This window comes from Anabrus simplex, chromosome 5 (genome assembly GCF_040414725.1).
Source record: "Anabrus simplex isolate iqAnaSimp1 chromosome 5, ASM4041472v1, whole genome shotgun sequence".
Lineage (NCBI taxonomy): Eukaryota > Metazoa > Arthropoda > Insecta > Orthoptera > Tettigoniidae > Anabrus > Anabrus simplex.
This window is the reverse complement of record NC_090269.1, coordinates 433,665,221-433,674,766: the sequence shown is the minus strand read 5'-3', so window position 1 is coordinate 433,674,766 and position 9,546 is coordinate 433,665,221. Positions and strand designations below refer to the sequence as shown.

General features: G+C 37.7%; 1 protein-coding gene across 2 annotated transcripts in view; it reads left to right on the top strand.

Annotated features, from left to right (window-relative positions):
- Nucleotides 1–957: 957 nt before the first annotated feature.
- Nucleotides 958–9,546, top strand: part of LOC136874609 (gastrula zinc finger protein XlCGF57.1) — a 74,441-nt gene continuing 65,852 nt past the window's right edge. For both annotated transcript variants that reach the window (XM_067148242.2, XM_068227976.1), the window contains exon 1: nt 958–1,088. The gene's annotated coding sequence lies outside the window, so the exon portion shown is untranslated. The remainder of the gene's footprint in view (nt 1,089–9,546) is intronic.

Here is a 9,546-nt window from a genome sequence, read left to right as displayed (position 1 = left end):
GCCCATTGTACAACTCTCCTCGCCGATGCCTGTACTCTAACTTAATACAATACAATTATCCACTCCCCTCGTCAATTGCATGTCTCGTCTACAAGCCCTCTCCCACAATCATACGTATCTTAAATCAGTTCTTAGATCACTCTAATTTACAACTCTAACCCCACTTTCCCACAATACATTGACACTACTTACATATTTCATCATATTCTCATTTGCCTCCCGCCCTCCCTAACGCCTCCTCTTCAACCAAGACACATAGCTACCGTTTATTCTCATCTCCTCCTCCACCGATCGCGTGTACATTTTCATTGATGTTCATATCAACACACTGTCGCCCCTCTTCATCTTTTGTTTACGATTTCACTGACACTTTGCCCTCCCTTCATCTCCCATATACGTTGCTCAGATATTTCTTTCCATCTGTCCAAAGTCCTACACTCTCACATATATCCACCCCTCCGTTGTTCCCCTGCCCTCTCCTGCTTGTCCCTTATATGTTGGCCCGGTGTGTATGTTTTGTAGAAGTCGCTGAGACGGCCACTCTAGCGTGAAGATTAGTATACCTTGTGTCCCTGTGCTTTTCCTATATCTCCTAGTCTTGTATACGTATTTCCTCACTCTCAATTGTCTAGGTGATACGTCTTTTCCTGAACTACTTCAAGTTCTTTGAACCCATTTTGTGAGTCTGCTGCATGGTCTACTTCCCTCAATCTTCAAGTACTTCGTACTCAGAAAACATTGTGTACTACTTTATTGAAATTGTGTGCGTGTTAGAACTAGTACAAATATAATACAGTATTGTGTCTGGGTGAAATAACGAGCCCAAATCAATTTCACGAACAGAACAGAACAGAGTACAAAAATCTATCACTAAAAAGTGCGCATACTATACACTTCACTGTATTCGGGTTCATTTCGAAGTGGGTGGTATGACATTAGGTTATGACGATTGCAGTTGTTATTAGGGACTTCGCGATACGTTGTACACTTTACTCCACTAACTGTGTCACTTCTTGAAGATATTTTTTCATTAAGGAATTGGGATTTCCGTCATTTTATATTGTTTCTTAACCTCCAAAATATTGTTGGTAAGTTGAAGTCTCAACCAGTTACTTCTGCCTATGTTCTAGATCCCAATGGTGAACTTCATATACGAGTAGCTTATTTTCAAAGTGACTCTTGTCCACTTTCCTAAATTTGTGGTAAATAACGAAAAACGTTTTCAGGCCTAAAATCTCTACCAGACCCCTTGGAAATACTTTCTTGATATTCTTTGTACCATCAGTTATATTTTTTCTCAATATTGTTTGTACAGACTCATCAGTTCTGCTATAATGTGGGACATTAATTTGGACAAAGGTCATTTTGAAACTAAAGTATGGGCAAGAGAGAATTTGAAAACAAATACATTGGGCAAGAGACTCTTTGATTCTAAAATGATGATATAAGTGCAATTGAACAATATTAAGCATAGTTAGTAAGTAATACGATTCCAATAAAAGTAATGGCTGAGTTGAAAATCAAATTGAAAGTTATAGTATTGAAAGCAGCTTTTATTAATGAATAAGCATACAAAAGTCAGATATTTGCGTTTGCGTGGTACTCTCAGAATTAAGTTCAGGCTAAATTAAATAACATTTGTGTAACACTTACAAAGGGAGTTTCTTCTTCTTGCTCGTTGTTTTATGTCGCACCGACACAGATAGGTCTTACGGCGACGATGGGACAGGAAAGGGCTAGGAGTGGGAAAGAAGCGGCCGTGGCCTTAATTAAGGTACAGCCCCAGCATTTGCCTGGTGTGAAAATGGGAAACCACGGAAAACCATTTTCAAGGCTGCCAACAGTGGGGTTCGAACCTACTATCTCCCGAATACTGGATACTGGCCGCACTTAAGCGACTGCGGCTATCGAGCTCGGTACAAAGCAAGTTTACAATCCTTACAACTCATTAGCATCCTCCATCATACCACCCTCCAACTCATCTTCTGACACTTCATCATTTGCATCTCGATCATTTACCGTACTTTAGAACTGCAAATCAGGATTTTCCTCCCACTGATCACCAAAATGAAGTTCCAACAGCCTTTTTACATCAGGAACTTTTGATCCCTTCATTGGGACACCAACGGGAATTAATGGTAAAGGTAAACGTGAAACGTCCACACTTGGTTTTGAAAACCTTCTTTGACATTCCTATGTTAGTATTATACTAGGGTTCACATCTAACTAGAATAGGAGCAGATGGATCCACCCTTCGAGTAATGATGAATGTCTTTGCTGTTGCAAATTTGAAATGCCATTGTCCAGGTTTCTCCATGCTTTGTTGTGACACAAGCTTCCAGTCATGTACATACCAATCATTTCCCATTCTAAAATCTTTTCATGGTTACCAAAGACCTCTCAATCACTTTCAGACTTGATATATTGTGTCAATATCACGGAGTTCAAGTTCTATCCATCTGAAAACCCTATCTGGCGGTAGGTAGGAGTGTCCTGGCACAGGAAAAAGTACATGCACTTCCCTTATTTGGTGTGGAGCACAGTTTGCAAGCCAGTACATGATCATACATATCATTGAGGAATTTTTGTTCTGCCCCCAACATCCATCCGCAAATATAGGGAGGATGGAGGAGCCTTCTAAATTCATGTTATTTAATCTGTGATATACAGCAGATGAAATCTGTGCTGGTCCCCTGGCTCCACCTGCCTTATTCCATGTGTAAATGAAGACCTTGTCTTTGGACTGCTTATCAGTGGACATACCTTCGCATATTGTAAAATTATAGATTTACATCTGTCTACTGTAGCAGGCAGCCTGATCAGGTACCCTTGGGAGAACTTGATTTTTCTGGCAGTCAAACAAAATTATCTCTTCATCGTTCTTGGCTTGTAGTTAAAAAAAATGCATCACTTCTTTTCTTGTGTACATCAAACTCTGCTATGCAAGATGTATCTGCAGCTTGGTTTTTGTATTCGTACTGAATACATTTTGAGCATTTATCAACAGCTGGTGAGCCAAAACTTACGTTGTACTCATTTATGAATATGTCCTAGAAATAAGAATATGGAACTTTCAGTTCTACGGTAGTATTATCATTGTACATCCTACAGAGTTTCTGAATTGAAAGATAACTGGGAAAATATTGTCTCATTTTATTTGATGCACGACAGTAGTGTTTCTCCAATGGAACAAGTCTTTCGATGAAAGACTTCACGGCAGACCTCTTATTGATAAAGAGGCGAGATTTGTGGTCTCCACCACTATCCTCTCTTGGCAACTGTCCACTTCTATATGCTTACTGCGGACCCTCTGGGCCCGCTTCTCACTAATACCTAGAATAGAGCAGAAGCTTTTCTTGCATACCTGAACAAGCTCTGTTTTTCCGTTTGTAATCTTAAAGATCAGGTAACAATTAACTGTTACACGAGGCTGCTTTTGTTCCTCTCGAGGTCTTACACGGTTGGGGGATTCACTTTGTGTGTACTTGAGGACAAAGCTTTCTTTTGCTAGTTTGTCTCTTTCGGAGTAGAAGGCTAGGTGAAACTTACGAATGTCTTGCATTGAGAGTTGACAACACTTACGTGATTCTCCAATATGTTTACAGTCAGGAATCACAGTAGAGAAATGGGAAAGTTAATATCCACCTTTTCAATACAATATATTACATAAAGGTTTACATTTAAAACATCACGTTTATTTACATTTGGTACCGGTTTCGACAATGTTTGATGTCATCATCAGCCAGGACAACTATACAAAGATATATTACATTGATCGTGACTTCTACAGTAATATTACATTAATAGTATTGAATATAAACATGAATATAATTAAAAAGTATATACATATATAAGCTGACAGTCAGTGCGATAAAAGATTGTTTTTTATAAGGTGCACACCTTAGTATTTTAGTTTAAAATGGAGAAGGTAATGAAAGTGAAGTATAATAATCAGCTTTTAGTGACATATTTGTCTGTTGAACAGTAGGGTTATATTTATGAAGGCTATGTAGCCATGTTTAACATTATAAAGGAAGTAAACACATGTTTAGTTATGAATGTTTCTACATAAAAGTATGTACAGTAAAATCTAGAAAGTATTCGAATGTGGCTTGAGCTTGGACTTAATAGATTGGATGTCACAGCACGTTGGTGTTGGCATATAAGGATGTCCATTGGTAGATTCTATGTATAAGTTTTTTGTACTCTAATTTTGTATGTTTATATCATATTAGTGGATAGAGCATTTTGGATTAAGTGCAGTTCTGTTGTGATGGCATTGAAGAGATTCTTGTGCTTTGAGTTGCGAGTACATAGGTTGTTCGAGAAAGATCTTGAACCAAGACGGAACCTATAAGAAAATATAATCCGCGAATTTAGAATTACGTAAGCCAAGAATGTATATTATTAATAAAAAGTAGAAGACTCGCCTCAGATGCCAAGCCAGTATTAGATGTGTCAGAGAGGAACCAGCGGACTAACTGAAGGTAAAAGCAGGTCTGCACGAGTGCAGCGAAGGGCGGAGTTTCTAAGTGGAAGGGAGGGGGAGGGGAAGGGCGATAGAGGCGGGACTGTAATCAGGTGGGTGCGGAGGGCAGTAGGGTTAATACTTGAGCGTGTTATGTATTGTTTTGAAGACTGATTGATTTTTGGGTATTTTTAGATTATTTAAAATTTTAATGAACGTGTCAAAGAAGATCGTAGGTTTTTCAGAGGGGTCATTGAGATTATAATTAGGGTTATAGTACTGGTCAAGTGATATATAGAATTGTTCTGTTAAATCGAGTGCAGGGCCTTTGTTTATTATTTCGATGATGTCTATGTCTTGGTCTAAGCCTTGAAATTTGTGTTCGTAGTCATTTATATGTTGTCCTGCTGCAGAGAATCTTCGGTATTTGATAGCGTTTACATGTTCTGTATATCTAATTTTGAATGATCTACGGGTTTGTCCGAGATAAGTACTGAGGCAGTTGTTACAATGAAATCTATATACACCTGACTTTTCAAAGGGTTGGAAGTGTTGATTGAGTTAGAATTGTGTAGAATGTCTAGGTTTCTATTATCGGTTCTGAAAGAGATGTTGATATTCTGTTTCTTAAATATGTTTGTACTTGGATGGATGTTGTTGTTAAAGGTGAAGGCTGCAAAAGTTTTTGATTTAGTAGTTTCTTTAAGAAGGTTAGATTTTGAGCGATATTTGAATTTGCTAATTATACTTTCTATAAAACTCTTGTTGTAGCCGTTATAGAATGCTATCTTGTGTATGGTATTTAATTCTTTATTGAGGTCTGATTTGGACATAGGTATGTTGAAGGCTCGATATACTAGACTATTGTAAGTTGCCCGTTTATGATTAAGGGGGTGAATGGAGTCATGTTTTATTGTTGTAGCAGTATGCGAAGGTTTTCTGTAAATTTTATATTTGAAGGAAGAGGGGAGCCTAGTGATAGTAAGATCTAGGAAATTAATGGTGTTGTTGACTTCGGACTCTAATGTAAATTTAATGTCTGCATCGATAGTGTTTAAGAGTGCTAAAGTAGTAACTGCGTCTATGGAACGTTGGTCCATTATGATGAATACGTCATCGACATACTTAGACCAGAGATGTTTGTTAAAGTTTACGTTACTGTCTATTTTTGTGTATTCTAAGAAATCTAGGTATATTTCTGCTAGGATGCCGGATGCAGGTGAGCCCATGGCTAGTCCGTCCTGCTTGTATATTGTTTTATCAAATGTGAAGCAATTATTACTGATTAAAAGCTTCAAGATAGACATGAAGTCAGAAATTTCGAGTTGGCTAAGTTGACTGTAGGTGCGTAAGTTTTTAGGAATTATATGCAAGAGTTTTTCTGGTTTGATACTTGTATACATGTTAGTGATGTCAAATGAGTGAAAAGAGTGATATGGTTGAAGTGTAAAGTCGTCTAGCTGCTTGATAAGTTGTATTGTGTTCTTTACAGATTTTTTTGACTGTAAAGTGTAATGTTTTTTAAGGAATTGCTGAATGAATTGTGCTGTTTTATACAGGGGACTAGGTCTATAGTTTACAATAGGCCATATGGGGATGTCAGTTTTATGTATTTTAGGCTGAGCTTTTACGGTAGGTAATCCTCGGTTCATGTTTATAAGTTTGCTTTTTTCGCTGTCCGTTAGGAGAAAGGATGTATTTTTTAGAGTCTGTTTTAGCTGCCGTTGGATAGCTTGAGTTGGATCTTTATTGATTATTGTAAAAGTGCTATCTGTGAGAATTTTTTTTGTTTTGGATACGTATCCTGTTTGGTCCATGATTACAGTAATATTTCCTTTATCTGCCTTCGTAACGATGGTATGAGTATTTTTTATTTTATTTTTTAGTTGAATGATCTTTTTCCTGTTTTCAAGTTGTGATTTGGTTATGTTCGGAGTAGGTGATATAAAGGTTTTCTTAATTTGTTTATTGGCTTCGTGTCTGAGCTAGTCCTGTATGTCGTGAGGCATCTTTTTGATCGCCATTTCTGTTTCTATTGCTATTCTGTCTAAAGGCCCAAAACACAATTGGCCTAATTATAATCCATCAAATGTTGCTAAAAAAACTGATAATAATTATTTTTTGGCGTGTTATTTTATTCACCTGTGTGTGCAACTAAACAGGGATTCACAGAATGTTTCTTTGTTTCTTGCTTTGTATGCTACAAAACATGTTAGTAATAATGTTCCAGGTTTGAAATATTGACAGTTCTGCCCTTTGCCTTATCTGTAAGTTTATCCATATTTTCTGTAGTGTTTTCTCATAATATCAGCGTTATTTTGGAGATTCATCGCTACAGTATCAGTATCCCACAACAGCTATTATTCAGTTGATAATCAGAATTCACGCCTGACATTTTATTTGTGTGCGATATCATAAAAGTACTCTCTTTCACATGATATTACAGGACAATTACCAGCTCACAAAAGAACTGATTTAGAACAAAATTCTGGCTTTGGAAACCATAAAATGTAGTTATTTGTATGTAAAAATAATATATTAAAAAATAAACAGTGATGGTCAGAAAAAGTAAGCCAGGCATGCATTAGTATTGAAGTGTCCCCGACATAGGAAGTCAAATTACCCCTATTACATGTGGGAGAAATTGAAGTATTCATTGTCAGTGCTGAGGAACAACCAATCTGCCATTTTACCTTCTGAGTAAAATATCACAAAATGAGTGACATTTTCCAATGTTGTCAGCTGAACGCACAATCCACTTGCCTGAACTCACTCGCAGAATTCAAAACAGGCTGGGTTCGTTAGCACCTGTGGAACAAGAAACTCCTAGATATTTAGAAAAATGGTCTGACACAAAATTCATTAATTAGGATGTGTGCAGACCAATAAAGAAAATTTCCTTCAGTAACTGATGGCAGCATTTTCCCTGCAAGTGAGCAAGGTGCTAACAATGAGAGGATTGTCCTTTGTGCCCCGTGCAGTGTGCTCTTGTGTTGCTAGCTGGTGAGCATACTGAAGTTCTACATGGACTTTTCTTAAGAACTGAAATTTTCTCACTTCTCTCATAGGTCTTGATGTGTAGTGTTATTGAAAGTTGTTGAAGGTCAGATGTATAGAACAGGCCACAAATAAATGGATAGTGAACCAAATTGATGAGGAGAGAATGATTTGGGAGAATTTGATCCCACTAAAGGAAACTATTGATAGAACACATCTCAAGACACTGGGAACTTGTTCGTTTGATTTAGAGTGAAGTGAAAGAGATGAGGATGGTAAGAAGAGGTGTTATTCAGTGTTAGCTTATAACACACAATTCAAGTACAGGTAGGATGTTAGCACAGGAGAGTGTCAAGCAGAGCTGCATCAAACCTGCATTTGAATCTGTATGTTTGAAGTGATAAGCAGGTGGCCCAGTCACTGGTATTTCATGAAGTTTGCTGCTATTTGATCCTGATCAATCCACATAGGATTTTTAGAATGAAGAGTCATGTCTCTGTGGTTTTAAGTTATTTGTATGTAAATCTGTATATCCTATGCTATGAATATGATATTTACAGTCATGTAACACTCTAATATTTGTGGCCATCATCACAGTATTGGCAGTATTGTAAAACTGGAAGTCATGTGATTGCGATGACGATATTGACAGTTGTATGGAACTGTATGTCCTGCAGCTATAATCACCGTATCAATGGCCATGTAATACTACATCTACAAGCCTCCACCTTCACCATGGCCCTCCCAGATGATTCAGGTACAGGATGATCCCGCCATCTTTGTGGGTGACTTGAACAGTCACCATGAAGAATGTAAATATAGTGCCACTGATTCTAATGGAGAAACTCACATGAACTGGGTGGAGGAATATAATATTCATAGTGTATTTGATGCAAAAGATAGAGGAACATTTAGATCTGCTGCATGGAAACAGGAATACAACCCAGACCTATGTTTTGTTTCCAGTGATCAGAATAATCAACCTGTGCTCACATTACGGAAAGTACTTCAAGATTTCCCACATAGTCAACATTGTCCTGCATGTCTCGAGGTTAGAATGCAAATACCCTTGGTATCTTCTTATCCTCGTCCACGATGGAACTTCAGGAAAGCAAACTGGAAAGCTTTCTCATGTGACCTTGATAAATATGTTAGATGGATACCACCAACAAGTAACAATTAGGAGAGATTTATGGGTGCTTCAATTGCTACAGCAAAAAAATTCATTCCTAAAGGCTATAGGAAGGAATATATTCCTGGCTGGACTGATGCAACTGAAAAGTTATACAAAGAATTCTTTGCCAGTGGTGAACAAGAAATCAGGGATGAACTGCTTCATTATCTAGATAATGCCCGAAGGGAAAGATGGACTGTAACTGTAACATCTATGAATTTCAGAGAAAAGCATGGTCATTGTTATGGAAGCTTGGTGGGGCCACTCCCATCTTACATAAAAGTTCCGCAGTCACTCCAAACAAAATTACAGCTCATATAGTTGATATGTCTAGAACGCCGAGTGACAGAAATCATACAAGAAACATCAAAAACAATTAACCAGTCTTAAGGCCACAAGCCCCCCTGATTTGGAATGGGGATATACTAAAGACAACGGGTGGGGATATAGTACCATATCTGAAGTACTTATTTGATTATTGTTTGGTTGGAGGAGCTGTACCAGATGAATGGAGAGTTGCTCTCGTAGCCCCTGTGTATAAAGGAAAGGGTGATAGACATAAAGCTGAAAATTACAGGCCAGTAAGTTTGACATGCATTGTATGTAAGGTTTGGAAGGCATTCTTTCTGATTATATTAGACATGTTTGTGAAATTAATAACTGGTTTGATAGAAGGCAGTTCGGTTTTAGGAAAAGTTATTCCACTGAAGCTTGACTTGTAGGATTCCAGCAAGATATAGCAGATATCTTGGATTCAGGAGGTCAAATGGACTGTATCGTGATTGACCTGTCTAAAGCATTTGTAGGGTGGATCATGGGAGACTACTGGCAAAAATGAGTGCAGTTCGACTAGACAAAAGAGTGACTCAATGGGTTGCTATATTTCTAGAAAATAGATCTCAGAGAA